Source organism: Natator depressus, chromosome 9 (assembly GCF_965152275.1).
Source record: "Natator depressus isolate rNatDep1 chromosome 9, rNatDep2.hap1, whole genome shotgun sequence".
NCBI lineage: Eukaryota > Metazoa > Chordata > Testudines > Cheloniidae > Natator > Natator depressus.
In genome coordinates, this window is record NC_134242.1 from 11,738,765 (window position 1) to 11,753,325 (window position 14,561).

General features: G+C 44.7%; 1 long non-coding RNA gene across 1 annotated transcript in view; it reads right to left on the reverse strand.

The window, feature by feature from the left end:
* Window positions 1–14,299, reverse strand: part of LOC141993368 (uncharacterized) — a 70,452-nt gene extending 56,153 nt beyond the window's left edge. Inside the window, exon 1 of the long non-coding RNA XR_012640827.1 lies at window positions 13,804–14,299. This is a non-coding gene — a long non-coding RNA (uncharacterized LOC141993368). The remainder of the gene's footprint in view (window positions 1–13,803) is intronic.
* Between the last annotated feature and the right edge of the window lie 262 nt (window positions 14,300–14,561).

A 14,561-nucleotide genomic window follows, 5' to 3' on the forward strand; every position in this document is an offset into this window, starting at 1 on the left:
ACATCCAATCTTGATTTAAAAATGGTCAGCGATGGAGAATCCACCACAACCCTTTTTAAATTTTTCTAGTGGTTAATTATTCTCACTGTTAAAAATGTATGCCTTATTTCCAGTTTGAATTTGGCTAGCTTCAACTTCCAGCCATTGGATCTTGTTATACCTTTCTCTGCTAGACTGAAGAGCCCATTATTAAATATTTGTTCCCCATGTTTGGACTTTAGAGACTGTAATCAAGTCAACTTTCAAACTTTGTTTTGCTAAGCTAAATAGATTGCTCATGCTCAAATAAATTTGTTAGTCTCTAAGGTGCCACAAGTACTCCTTTTTCTTTTTGCGAATACAGACAAACACGACTGCTACTCTGAAACCTAAATAGATTGAGCTCCTTGCCTCTATCACTTTAGCCATGTTTTTTAATCCTTTAATCATTCTTGTAGTTCTTCTTTGAACTGTCTCCAATTTATCAACATCCTTCTTGAATTGTAGAGACCAGAACTGGACACAATATTCTAACAGTGGTTGCACCAGAGCCAAATACAGAGCTAAAATAACCTCTCTACTCCTACTCAAAATTCCCCCATTTATGTATCCAAGGACTGCATTAGTCCTTTTGGCCACATTGTTGCACAGGGAGCTCATGTTTAGCTGATTATCCATCAGAACCCCCAAATCTTTTTCAGAGTCACTAATTTCCAGGATAGAGCCCCTACCATGTAAGGGTGGTCTGCATTCTTTGTTTCTGGATATATACACATTTAGTCATATTAAAATGCACATTGTTTGCTTGTGCCCAGCTTATCATGAGATCCAAATGGCTCTGTTTCAGTGACATGTCCTCTTCTTTATTTACATTTCCCCAATTTTTGTGTCATCTGCAACTTTACCAGTGATAATTTTATGTTTTCTTCCAGGTAATTAATACAAACGTAAAAATAGCATAGAGCCAAGAATCAATCCCTGTGGGACCCACTAGAACACCCCCATTTGATGATGATTCCTCATTTACAATGACATTTTGAGACCTGAAGTAGAGCAACATAATTTTGGCGAATAGTGGTTTAGCAGAAAAAAGCATTTTTGGGGGCACCAAAAACTATTTGTGAATTTGGATCAAATTTGAAAAATGGTTTCAGCTGAAAAAAGTGGAGAAAAAAACATAGAAAGAGTTGGAACATTTTGCTTTGACCATTTCAAAATATTTCATTTTGATTTTTTCATCTTCAGATGTTCTGTTTGGAAAATTTTGAAATGTTTTGACATTTTGTTTCAGCAGTAATACCTCCCATTATTTCCTTTGGCTTTCACAAACATTTCAGCAAGTGCTCAGTGGCAAGTGCAGGGCTGGAGTTCAGCTCTGAGTCTTTTCAGTGTGATTATGGCCTCGGAGACAATCCCCGTTAATTGTATAAAATCAGCACTCCTTCTAGATAGGGTTTATTTTATTTAATTTTTTCCTAGATAAATCTCCTATTTAAAAAAAGCTTAACGATCAATTAAAAGGCCATCCATTCAGTTCTAATGGGTGGTGTACTATGCTGGTACTTCATCACTGACAAAAGATGAACGTCATACAAATAAGTTATAGAGATAAGACACATACCAATTAAAATAAAAGGTGACATGTAAAACAGAAAAGAAAAATTAAAAAGAAAACCGTGGAAATATCCAACCCTTCTCTACTGTTACTTCAGTCTAGTTAAGCCTGACAAATAGTATTATATGCCTTTTCACTTGGCACATCAGTCTTGTTAATATATTATAAAGAGGTTTCTAAACACAGTGCTCTGTGCAGTTTCCTACTCTGAAGGAATTCTGCCCTGTGTCAAAACCACTCAGAGGCCGAGCTTCTAGCTACCCACGACAATAACTGCTAGCTCCTAGTTGGTGAAGCAGTTGCTTGCTAGAAAATTAACCATATAAGAACAAGTTGCAAGGACTACATAAATAGGTTGGTGGATGTAACAAACAGGTGTATTATATAAGAACGGCCCATGTTGGGTCTGACCAAAATTCTATCTAGCGCCGTATCCTGTCTTCCAGCAATGGCCAATGCCAGATGCGGCAGAAGGAATGAACAGAACAGGTCAAATTACTGTGTGATCCATTCCCTGCCATCCAGGCCCAGCTTCTGGCAATCAGAGGTTTAGGGACAGCAAGAGCATGGAGGTTTGCATCTCTGACTATCTTGGCTATTAGACATTGGTGGACCTCTTCCCTGTGAACTGATCTAGTTTGTTTATTTTTGGAACCGATTATACTTTTGGCCTTCACAACATCCCCTGGCAACAAGTTCTGAGTGTTGTGTGAAGAAGTATGTCATGTTAGTTTTACACCTGCTGCCTATTAAATTCATAGCGAGATTCCTGGTTTGTGTGTTATATGAAGGAATAAACACTTCCCTATTCACTGTCTCCACACCATTCATGATTTTATAGACCTCTGTATAGTAGTGGTCAAAATTTATCCAGCAACGCATTGATCTTTCCCTTTGCCCTTCGACTGTGTATTGGTTTGAAAGGGTAGAGAAAAGAAATAAAACGTTCCTGTGGGCTCCCTCATTACTAAAAAATAGAAACCTTTTTTGCCTGGCTGTCCTTCTAGCTAAGGAAGACTGGGCACAGCTTACTCCATCGCCTCCAATGCTATGAGCACTCTGGGTGCTCCTCTCAATTTCCCTCCAATGGCTTTGGAGAACTGCCTCTATAGCAATCCTAATCTGAAATGGCCCGACTGTTGAAAGAAGAGGCTGAATCTTCAGCTCAGCTCCCAGTGCATGGTACTGCTCTAGACCAGTGGGCTGGCTCCTCAGAGCACCAGTTGTTGAACCAGAAAATCTTGAATGCTTCAATATCCTTTCCTTCCCTCCCCATGTTACTGGTTGCTAAAGTGTATACTGATAGCAAGTAGCTCTTAAAGCCTCACAGGTAGCCATGTTGTCCTATGAATGCTCTGTCTCACAAGTGCGTTATGACTTGGGGCTTCTCATTCTCCCCCTTTCCTCTCTGCAGCTGACCTCTAAACAGCTGGTCCAATGTGCCGGGGGGGGGGGGGGGGGTGTTTACTGGAGATGGGCCTCAGCCAACACCCTGGATGCAATTACACATTAACTGTGGAGCTCAGGTCCAACTTGAAATTCACCAGCAGAGAAACGGAGAGGGCACTGGAAGACAAACCATACCCCTTTTCCCATTGCTAGCTTGTGCCTTAGATGCTGAAGTTTGTACCTTTGTAAAACTTTGTGGTGTTTAGTAGGTAAATGTTATTCATGAATTTTTTTTGTTCATTCATTCAAGTTTTGCATCTTGCAGGTCTATTTTTCCCCACTGACAAACAGGAAATCCTATGCAGTAACAACGTGTTATGCATTGAGATTCACTAATTGCCTATTTTTCATATGCTCAATATATTTTTGAGTCACTGAGCACGAAGTCTCCTGGCTTCAAACCATATCTTTAAAAGAAATTAGGTGAAGACACTCAAAACAAGAGCAAGAGTGAGAGAGACAGATGCATTTTCAGCTCCAGCAAAGTCGCCAATGAGGAAAAAACCCCACCCTTTTTGAAATAATCCAGGTAAGTCAATTAGTTGTGCTTCATCTCCTCTTGATTGATGCTTCACCTTATCATCTTTTACCACATTTTGCTAGAATATGGAGGCTCAGATTAAGGTTACCGTCAGTTAAGAACTGGCTCTGTAAATCCCGGGTGGCCACCTGTAGCTTGTGTTAAGGAATTTTCTGGAAGTGACTTTTCTTGTCCAAAGGGGGAGGGGTGGGGAAGGAATAATTTGGTCATCAGTGCTGATGTCTGATTTAGTCAAATATGGCTTTTTCTAGTGCATGTGAGCTCTGGTCTGTGTGATGCACGAAGTCAGACTAGATGTTAATAAAATGTCCTTTCTGGCCTGGGCTGTTGATGGATCTCTGAGCTTACACTGTGTGGGGCTCGAGCTAGACAATCTATTTGGTGACCTCAGCCTCTGTTCTTTGTTTATCTGTCACAAAACCAGCAGCACGCACCTTGGCAATCAGTTCTCGAGAGAGCTTCTGGACTGGAATGAAAAAGGGGTTGCTAGTCTGTCTATATTACACCCATCATTGTGGCATGTGGGGGCGTAGCTGAGCTGTGCGTCGTCTGGGGATCAAAGCAGAAGTGCAAAGGTGACTGTGTGCCTCTCCTGTGGTGGGGCTGTCAGGGGCAGGGAGAGGCGCTGTTGCAGGAGAGAGCAGCCCTGGGGGTTGCTCTAACTTGTGCGCCAGCCCATATAGAGTTTCAGCAGCTGAATATAGCTGGGCTGTGAGGATGCCCCAGCCATGCAAAGTCCTCTATGTTGACCCTGGATTGGCCAAGGACTCCCTCTACATCAGAGAACTTCCCCGGTGGGCTCTTCCAGTGGCTTTGTGGCCCCTTTTCAGCAGGGAGCAGGCCTAAAGGGGCTGCACTTCCTCGAAAAAGTCAGCCCCAGGTGCCTGAGAAGGTTGGAAGCAGAGCTGATTGGAATTTCTGTCCCCTGGGAAATTCCCGTATTTTGACAGCGATGGGATAAAAAGTCAGAATATCGATTTTTTTGGTGGAACACAGAAGTTTTTGGTTCAGAAATGTCAGAATGTTTCATTTGGTCTCAGTTCAGCATTGCACCAACCTGGTTTGGCAGAGCTGTACAGGGAGCCTTGCCCAATGTCTGCCTGCCCTGCACTGATCTAGTGTTACCTCTACTTCACCCGCACCAGTATTATATTCACTCCCATTTTAATGGATGTGTGCAGGGTGCCTGTGTCTCCATAACTCCCCTTTTATCCTCTCCTCAGCATCCTGGGACTGATCATGTAATTAAAGAGTGTAGCAGGTAGGAGCAGGTGATGGGGGAAGGGAGAAAGATCTGATGAGGAACCAGCGTGGGGAGGTGGGAGTGGGAACAGACCAGGTGCTGGGGAGGCAGTGAGATTGGATAAGGAATCTGACGAGGGAGATTGGGACCAGGAGCCAATGGAGATGGGGAAATGTGGGCAGGGGAGGGCATCTGGAGGCCTTGGTTGGGGAGAGTGACAGATCCCATGAGGAGTTTTGACGGGGGAGATTAGGACTGGCTCGGTAAAGAGATGGGGATGAGAAATCTGAGAAGTAGAGATTGGGGCTGGCTAGGTGAGGAGCCTGGGACTGGGCCAAAAAGCAGAGGTGGAAAAAGACAGAACTGGGACAGGTTAGAGGGGACAGAGCAGAAAGGCTTGTGCTTGAGGGGAAATGGGCAAAAGAGTGTGTCACAGGACTCAGCCTCATTCTGCGCATGGGATGGGCCTGGTCAGGGTTGTGAAGTGAAGGAGATTGTTGCCTCTAAGCCCCTGCTTTATTTGTTGCAGAAGTTGGATGGTGTGTCGTATCTGAGGCAGGGGGTTGTAGGAAGAGAGAGGAGGGTCTCATGGTTAAGTCAGCTTAATGTTGCCCCAGAGAACTGGATTCTCTCCCTTCTTCTGCCCCAGAGTTCCTATGTGATGCTAAGCAAGTCATTGAAACCAAATTTTTTCACTAATGGTTTGTTCCTCATCAGGTGCCCCAATCTGAGACTCTGGGTATGATTTGCAGAGGTGCTGAGCACTCACAGCGAGGACTGAAGTCCATGGGGGCTGTGCTTTGAACATATGAAATGCGATCTAATGTTAAGTACTCTGAAAAAAATTAGGTGGTCCTAGTTTTCTCAAACTGGGCCCCCCAAATTAGTGGATACTTTTGATTTTAATTCCTCTGTGCCTCAGTTCCCCATCTGCAAAGTGAGGGTAATACCCATTCATTTCACAAGTGTTGTGAAGATAAATTAATTAATATTTGACTAGCACGCAGACACCTTCGTGATAAGCGTCACAGTGAAACCCAGGAGGAAATTGATAATTCTGTCTTCAGAGCAGGCTTTGAATAGTGCGCAGTAAATAAGTCATGGGGCCACGCTCTGAACAATGAAATATTGAATAGCTGCTTGGTAAGTGATGACTGCGCAATCTGTGCACGGAACGAGGCAAGGGTCCTATGGATAAAATAGTATGTGATCATGTAATTAAAGATTGTATCAGAATGCACATGAACAAGGGGGCCGAATTAAGACTGCACCTTAAGACTGGAATTGCCTAACTTTTGAGTGCTTGACTTTGCAACCCTAATAATGTTCTTTTAACACAGGTTTTTTTTGGGTCAGTAATTACAAGCCTGCTCGACACAATTTAACAGCATCAGGGCAGTGGATTTTTATCCAAGGCTTGAAATAGTTGTCAGAATAGCTTTGTCGGCAGCTGAAACAGCTCAAGAAAAGAGGAATGGTCTCTGTGCACATTTTCACACAGAGATCCAGAAGCTGGAGCACCACACACCGAGCCCCTGCAGTGGAAGGAAATGCTTGTGAACCCAGCACAACAGTTCATGTTTGGTTGGAGAGCCCACAACCTGGGCCAGCTGTCACATCACACAGACTGGTTTGCCTATCACAGAGCAACCAGCCTTTCAATCAGCTTGCTGGAGAGAGAAGCAGGAAAAAGAACACAGTCCATGTGAGCCACTGTATGTGAGCTAGAGTAGTACCAGAGGGGGCTTTGAGCAAGAGATGCTGAAGTGTCCTGGGAGACAATTTGGGACTGGAAAATCTAATAAAGGGCAGTTCATTGAGTTTCATCCCCAGTAGCTGACCTGGTGCCCTTTATGTTGGATGAAAAGTGTTATCTAAATGTAAATTGCTGTCACTACATGGATCCTAGCAGGATTAGCTATGCAAGGAGCATCTTGCAAAAGCAAATTGTCTTCTCTCTTAAAGCCAACATTGCAAACCTTCACTCACAGCAGGGTTACCTACAGTATCTTCACCCTTCCTTGAAACCCAAGAAAGCCCAGGTTTCCTCTGGCGTTGCTGGCCGAGTGCGATTCGAAGTTGCCCATATAGTGGGAATGCAGGCAGCCAAGAGACCAGATGAGCATCAAATACATTAATTGAGGGCACAAATCACAGCCAGAGATATTCAAGCAGTCTGTCCCAAGGTCAGCTGTCTATGGTGAGATGGATATCCAATTAATATTCCAGCTCTTGGCTCCGGTTACTGCCCAAAATACACTTTTAAAAATCTGATTTTATGGCCGTGAAATAAATTTCTGGCCCTGTTGAATTGTGTTTAGTGTTTCCTGCTGGATAGGTGCGTGCAGACAGCGCCTTCCATCTTATTCTCTGCAGGAAGCCCTCATCTAATGGTTTAAAAGAGAAAGAAGAAATTACAGGCCCACGTGGATGATCTTATGAGCAGGTCAGCAGCACATGGAGGCAGGTTGTGTGGGCTCCCTTAGCAAAGGGGCTAGTGGACAACAACATTTTCACATCTGAGCCCTGAAGGGTCCCTTTATCAAGCTGCACTTTGGGAACACTCCTGTAGATCAATGGTCTAATATTACTGGCAAGTTAAGTACTGTGTAGACAAGCCCCCAATGTCAGCCAGTGTAGCTCTAGTAACTTCATTGTCAATGGACCTACACTGGTGTAACTCAAGGCAGAATTTAAAGTCCTGTTTGGCACTCCTTAGTCAGGCAAAACACCTGTGATGTTACCTTCACTTACATTGGCTCACAATTGATGCCTACATGCCCATGTAAGGCAGCAATAGGGTATAAAGTACCCCATTATACCCTTGCATGAGTAACCCACTCTGTGGGTTACAGTGACTGGAGCAGCCATCACTGGGTTCCTCCTTCATCTCCTGTGCAGATGGATGGGGAATTAGTATGCAGGAGCAGGAAGTGGGTGGAGCCTTGGAACCTGTCTCCCCTTCTCCTGTGTGCTGACCAATGCAGCTAAGCCACCATGCTGGGAGAATCAGGGAATGAACTGTGATTCAGGGCAGATCGCAGGACGAACGTCTAGCCCTTAGTGCTTAATTTTGCAATTGTGGTCAGAACCTCATTTGCTTGAGATAAAGAACTTGCAAGCAGGTGACCCAGGCTCAAGCAACATTGCCATCAGAAGTCCATGGATTCAGATAGGCTCAAGAGTTTTGCCTCCTTAAGATAGACACTTGATAGCCTCAGGTTTGTGGCAGGAAAATGGAGAATACAAAGCAGAGGGTTCCTTCCAGGCTCCACTCACAAATTGTGCTCTGCCTATTTGAAACACCCACAAGAAGTGCCGGAATAAGAGTCCACTCACTGTCGATTGTACAGATCTTCAGAGCCATGAATCCTCTTCTTTCTTACACGCTGTGCGTGGGACATCAGCCTGACTTGTCTCTCTCGTCCATGTATGAGCAGCAGTGAAAGAGTTCACTATATTGACAGTTAAGTGGCCGTTATAAGGGCACAGAGTTCAACATCAAAGCGAGTATGAACAGGTCTCACGTTTCAGCGCTATGTCAGGCTATCTGCAGAATCAGCTACACCGGTTTACACTTGTCTCATGTTTGGAAGGTCACCTTTGCAGGCATAATGACTATTTATTTAATTGTAATGAAAGCTTCCGGTGTACCAGATGGCAGCTTCCCAATGAACGTACCAGCTCTCTGGGATGCCAAGAGCCAGCCCACTTCAACCCCTGCGCATTGAACTGCCTATGTGTCATTTCTATGTTTCTGTGCAACATGAAGCCTGCCAGTTCATGGAGATGGCTTTTGTTCACTCTGCTTCTATCCATCACAATAAGCATGGCCTGACCATGGACAGATTGTGGAAACAGAGTGTGATTTGCAAATAGAATGCTTTCTTCCCAGCAGTGTCGCTCTGTCATATTATATCCTTCTCTCCCTGCCATGCCATGCATCAGCATCAGGTTCTGCCACTGTTTGCCCTGTGCCAAGGCAAAGTCACAGTAGAAGTGACAAAAGGTAATGAGATTAGAGATGGGAAAACTAGTTTTAATAAAATAAGAGACAGATAAGTCTGGTAGCTGCAAAGCTCAGGTAGCATTCATACCACTACAGGGATGGGAATCCTGTACGTACTTAGATGACAGCTAGACTGGTGATTTAAAATCATCACTGATAAAGTTTGCAGATGACACAAAAGTTAGGCAAGTGGTAAATGATGAGGACAGGTCACTGATACAGAACAATCTGGGTTGCATAGTAAGCTAGGCGCAAGGAAACAATATGCATTTTAATATGGCTAGATATAAAGGTATACATCTAGGAACAAAGAATGTAGACCATACTTATCTGATGGGGGACTCTCTCCTGGGAAGCAGTGACTCTGAAAGAGATTTGGGGTTGTGGTGGATAATCAGCTGAACATGAGCTCCCAGTGTGACAGTGTGACCAAAAGGATAAATGCAACAATTGAATTCATAAACAGGAGAATCTCGAGTAGTAGAGAGGCTATTTTACCTCTGCATTCGGCACTGGTGTGACCACTGCTGGAATACTGTGTCCAGTTCTGGAGTCCACAATTCAAGAAGGTTGTTAATAAATTGGAAAGGATTCAGAGAAGAGCCATGGGAATGATTAAAGTTTAGAAAACCTGGCTTACGTTGATAGATTCAAGTAGCTCAGTCTATTTAGTTTAACAAAGAGGAGGTTAAGGGGTGATTGATTATAGTCTTTACATACCTATATGGGGAACAAATATTTAATAATGGGCTCTTCAGTCTAGCAGAGAAAGGTCTAACATGATCCAGTGGCTGGAAGTTGAAGATAGACAAATTTAGACTGGAAAAAATGCACACTTGTTAACTGAGAGTAATTCACCACTGGAACAATTTACTCAGGGTCACGATGGATTCTCCATCACTGGAAATTTGTAAATCAAGACTGGATGCTTTTCTCAAAGATATGTTGTAGGAATTGTTTTGGGGGAAGTTCTATGGCCTGTGTTACACAGGACGTCAGACTAGATGTTCACAGTGATCCCTTCTGGCCTTGACATCTATGAACCTATTACCCAACCATTTGTAATGGACTATTATCCACAAAAAAGGCAAAATCCTATGGACTTTACTCCAATAGTGCTCCCTTTGACTTCAGTGGGAATTATGACCCATCAAAGACTTCCAGGATTTGAGAGAGGGTCCTGAATTCCCTCTGGTGGCAGTACTAATGATAATACTTCTTAGTACAGGAAAAGGCCGCAGGACATCTCCGCCCAGAATCCTTAACTGGATGCATCAGTGTAAGGAGAAGGAAAAGTAAAGCATGGTGGATAATCAGCAGAAAAATCTGTCTTTTAAAGCAAGTTTATCAATTCTCCACTGACAATCAACTTAATCAGTAACTGTAACTAGACCCCTGTTGGTTTGATAAACCCTGTTGCATTGCAGGTGGATGCCAGTCCATTCTAAGATGACCTGAAGATACTTATCTCAGCTTTATCCAAACTTTCTGGCCCAAATTTTCAAATGTGGCTAGTGATTTGAGGTATCAAAATTAAGATATGTTAAAGGGGACCAATTTTCAGAGGATGAGTTCTCCGCAGTTTCTGAAAATCAGACATCCCCACCCGGACACCCAAAAATGGAGGCATCCAAAATCACCAGTGACTTTGGATATTGTGGTCTGTTACATCTCCAGAAGTGTGCTGGAAAAAATTCTGTTGCCATTTTATGCAGCTTATTCTTGATTTGAGGTTTACTTGCCACCAGTTTAAACACTTGGACATGGTGATTATTGATCAATTCATTATGCACATACAATCTCCTTCTGCCCTTCCCCAGAACTGCTCTATCCCAGGTGCTACCTTTCAGCTCAGGAGCTAGTCCTCCTCCTTTGACCACCAGGGAGAGACTACCTTGCTCTTTGCTCGGCAGCCTTTATATAGGGCCTATGCCGGCTCTGATTGGCTGCCTCTTCCCCTGCCCTGATTGGCTCTCCCCAGGCCTTCTCTGATTGGCTGCTGTGGGTCTGCGCAGCCTCTCTGGCCTGGTTCAGCCCTTCTTCTCAGGGGGTGGGGCACCACCCCACCACAGGGAGGTTTGTGTGTTTTGGGGTGCTAGGCAGTGGGGGCCTTTTGGGGGGTGCTGGGCGGTGGGGGAGATCTTTGTGTGTCAGGGCACTGGACAGTGGGTGTCTGTGTGGGGCATTGTTTAGTTGTGGTGGTGGGGCTGTGGGGAAGGGCACTGGGAGGAAGGGAGGGGAAACCTGTGCTCCTGGCCCAGTGGCTTCTGCTGGGGGCTGGAGCTGGGGCCATGAGTCCTTGTGTACGGGGAGACTTTGGCAAACCAGTAAAGTGCCCGAAACCACTATGGCTTATTGCTAAAAGCAGCCAAGTCAGCAGGCTGTAAATTAGCCAAGGCAGGAGGGGGTGCCACAGAGAGGACAGCTTGACCCCGCGTCCTTCCTGATAAGAATTTTATTGAAGTTGCTGTTACATGCATCTTAGAAGAGCAGGATGTGCCCCAGGAATGTCTACTGGGGCCTCACGGCTGCAAACTCTGGAAAAACCCACACCTGGTTAATCGATAATCAGAAGGAACCTCTCGCTTGACCATTGAAACTGCTTACTTAACAAGTTTGCTTTAAGGGACATGTCATTCTATTACTAATGTATAAATAAGGGGAAAAAGTTTGAGGCGGGGGGACTCTTCAGGACTGGAGTCTCTCTGTCTCTGGATGCATCTTGTGTTTCCCAGGGGCAGACGGGCTGCCGCTGTGCCACTCAAGAGCCACACTCAGCTTTGGTAATTATCAAGGGTTGGGGGTGTTTTACTAACCTGTTGTGGACGTGTGTATAAATGCTTGAGACTAAGTAAAGTTTAGCTTTAAGTGAAAGCACTCTTGTGTTGTCCTGTTTGTGCCAGCCATCTATGGGTCGGACGGCCGTGTCTCCCCTGATTTATTTCCTGACACCACCTCGCACAGAGTAAAAGTTACCAAGAGCTTTGAGTTGAAAGAACGCCGGGGAACAGATGCCCGTGGCTTGTGGTGCGGGCTGCAGGAGGGGCCGTAAACCCCTCTTGCAGCTTCCTAGGACTGTGTGCCCCCTCTCATGGCTCTAGTCAGGGCTGTGCATCTGTGGCTCTCTTTCTCCCCCCTCACCCACCTGCTTGCCCAATGTGTCCTGATATTTCACTCTTGCGATCTGGTCACCCTACTCTTTCCTAAGTGGGGGAGATTTAAAACTCAGAAAACCCAGAGTGATAGGATTTCACAACGCTAGCTGGCATGGCACGCGATCGCACATTTAACCAACCACTGGTGTCTCCCCCACCCACCCGTACCGCAAATGGAGGTAACATTAATACTTTGAAAGGGAGACAAGCAGTCTCCACGGCTGCAGCAGAGGCAAACGAAGGAGCAGTCAGAGCAGCCGGTGGTGGGAAATGTTCTGTTCCGAACTTGCTTTCCCACCAGTCTTTAAGCATATGATAAAGTGGTGCAGAGGAAGCAACATCAGATTTCACCAGGACCCCCTTTGTGTTTTGTTTTGCAGCAGTCTGTGGGTTTAACTAATTCCCATTATACCGTACAGCTGTCTCAGCATATTAATGGCATTGAAGTCACGTTTGTAGTGGGGCTGAATAGGAGTGTGCCTGCTTAGTCACCATATTTTGCTTCCTACACTTAAACTCCCTTATATTCATCACAGATTATGTGCAGTGCATGGTGATTACAACCATGAGTGCCTTCCACATGGAGGTGCTGCAAAGGGCACTTCCTTCTGCCCCACTCTATTTCAAGTCTGAAGTGGCCTGCCTGCCCTCAGATCAGCCTACATTTAGCTAGAGTAGGTTTTTCCTTTTGTGAAAGTAAAGGAAAATATTTGGGTGGCTGGATATTGAAGCGTGATTTATAATTTAATGAGCAGTACTTTGTAATGAAATGCAATATACTTGTAAAATTTGTAATTATTCATAAGGATAATCCAGTGTCAAACTTCGGGGTATAAATTGATCATACCTGCCATCGTCCCACATACACATATCACACAATACACTACTAAATACATTCCAGGAGATTCTCACTTTCCTTTGAAGATATTGGCTAGAGCTGGGTACAGTATGATTTTCCTGTCCTGCAAGAATTTCCATGATTTCAAAAATTTGTCCTGTCCCAAAACAAGACGAAAAGTCAAAATCTTGAACATTTTTGAGAACTGAAAATCCAAAAAGATTTCTGATCAAGTCAAAGCAAAACATTTTGTTTCAATAATTTCAAAATGTTTTGTTTCAATGTTGTATGCAGTGTTGTTGTAGCCGTATCAGGTGTTCTGATGCCGACTTTTTAAATTAAAAGTTTCCCTATAAATTTAACTTAAATTTTGGAACAAAAAAGTCATGTTGAGCCAAAAACTGGAACTTTATCAAAACATCCTGTTTTGCCCTTTTCAAAACAATTTCAAAACAGGAAATTCACCCAAACCGATCCTTTCCTGAGAACAGTTTTGGTTTTGATGAATCTGTATTTGCAGAAGAAAAAAGTTGAATAAAAAAATTCCCAACCACTGCTGATATTGGCTACTGATTAACACAGGATCCCAGGCTGAATGGATTAATGATCCATCTACCACTGTAAATTCGATGTTCCTATAAACGCTCCATTGCTGGCTTATAGCTGTGTGGACGAGCCTAGTTCTCATTGGGTTTTCCCATACAATTTACAAGGTAGACACAGACCCCTTTCTTTGTAAATGAGGATGTGATAAATAATTCCAGCTGCCTGGATGAGGTCCCCCTACTGGGTTTTGTCTGTCTAGTTTCCCCTCCTCTGTGCTGTGGCATGTGAGCTGACTACTGCTCTCCACTGCAGTGGTGACTGCATTTCAGAGGTGCTGGGTACATATCATTTGCAAAGCATTTTGGGATGAAAAGCTTTATGTAGATTTAAAATATCATTACTAGCCAATCGTCACAGGGCATACTCACCGCCAGAGTGCTCTCTCATGCCACTCTGGTCTGCTCTAGCACCTGCTGTCATCTGTCATTCTGCAGTTGTAGCAGTCTGCTGCTTCTGTGACTTGGGCCTCCAGACAGGCCACCTTTCAGTTCAGTCCCCTTCCGGGATAACAGAAAAAGTACAAACAGAAACCCAGAGTCTTCATGCCAGACCTTCAGCCCCCATTTAGGACTCATCTGTCTTTGCCGCTTTAAGTCCTTAGACTGGTACTTCCACTCTTGATGTGGGAGAGATAAGGGAACCCAGGGCTGCCCTCTCCTCTGTGATCCAGCCCAAGAGCCCGGTGTCAGCCAGCTAGGGACTGCTTGTTCCAATCCCTTGCCCTGTCCTTGGGCTGTTCCTAGTTTTTCCCTGTTTGTCAGTGCCCTGCTCGTGGCTGTGAACTCCACTAGTCCTGCTCTGAAGTTCTGTCTCCTCATGTGGCTTCTTCCCAACCAACTACAGAGGAGCTTCCTCAAAGCCCTCTCCAGCCTCTTTGGCAGCAGCTGGGTCATACAGCAGGCAGTCTCTCTCTCTCTCTCCTCAAGACACAGGTCCCCCAGCTCTCCTCCTTGGAGCAGGGGTTGTAATTTAGCCCAGCTGCAGGGCTCTAGTAGCTTTACCTTCAGCTGCCCTCATTCCCCAAATTAGTCCTCTAGCTTGGATTGTTCAACAGGCAGCCTTCTCCTGCCCCCCTGCTGTGCCAGAGGAGGCAGCATATATGCTGGTCCTGTTCCCAAAGCTTATC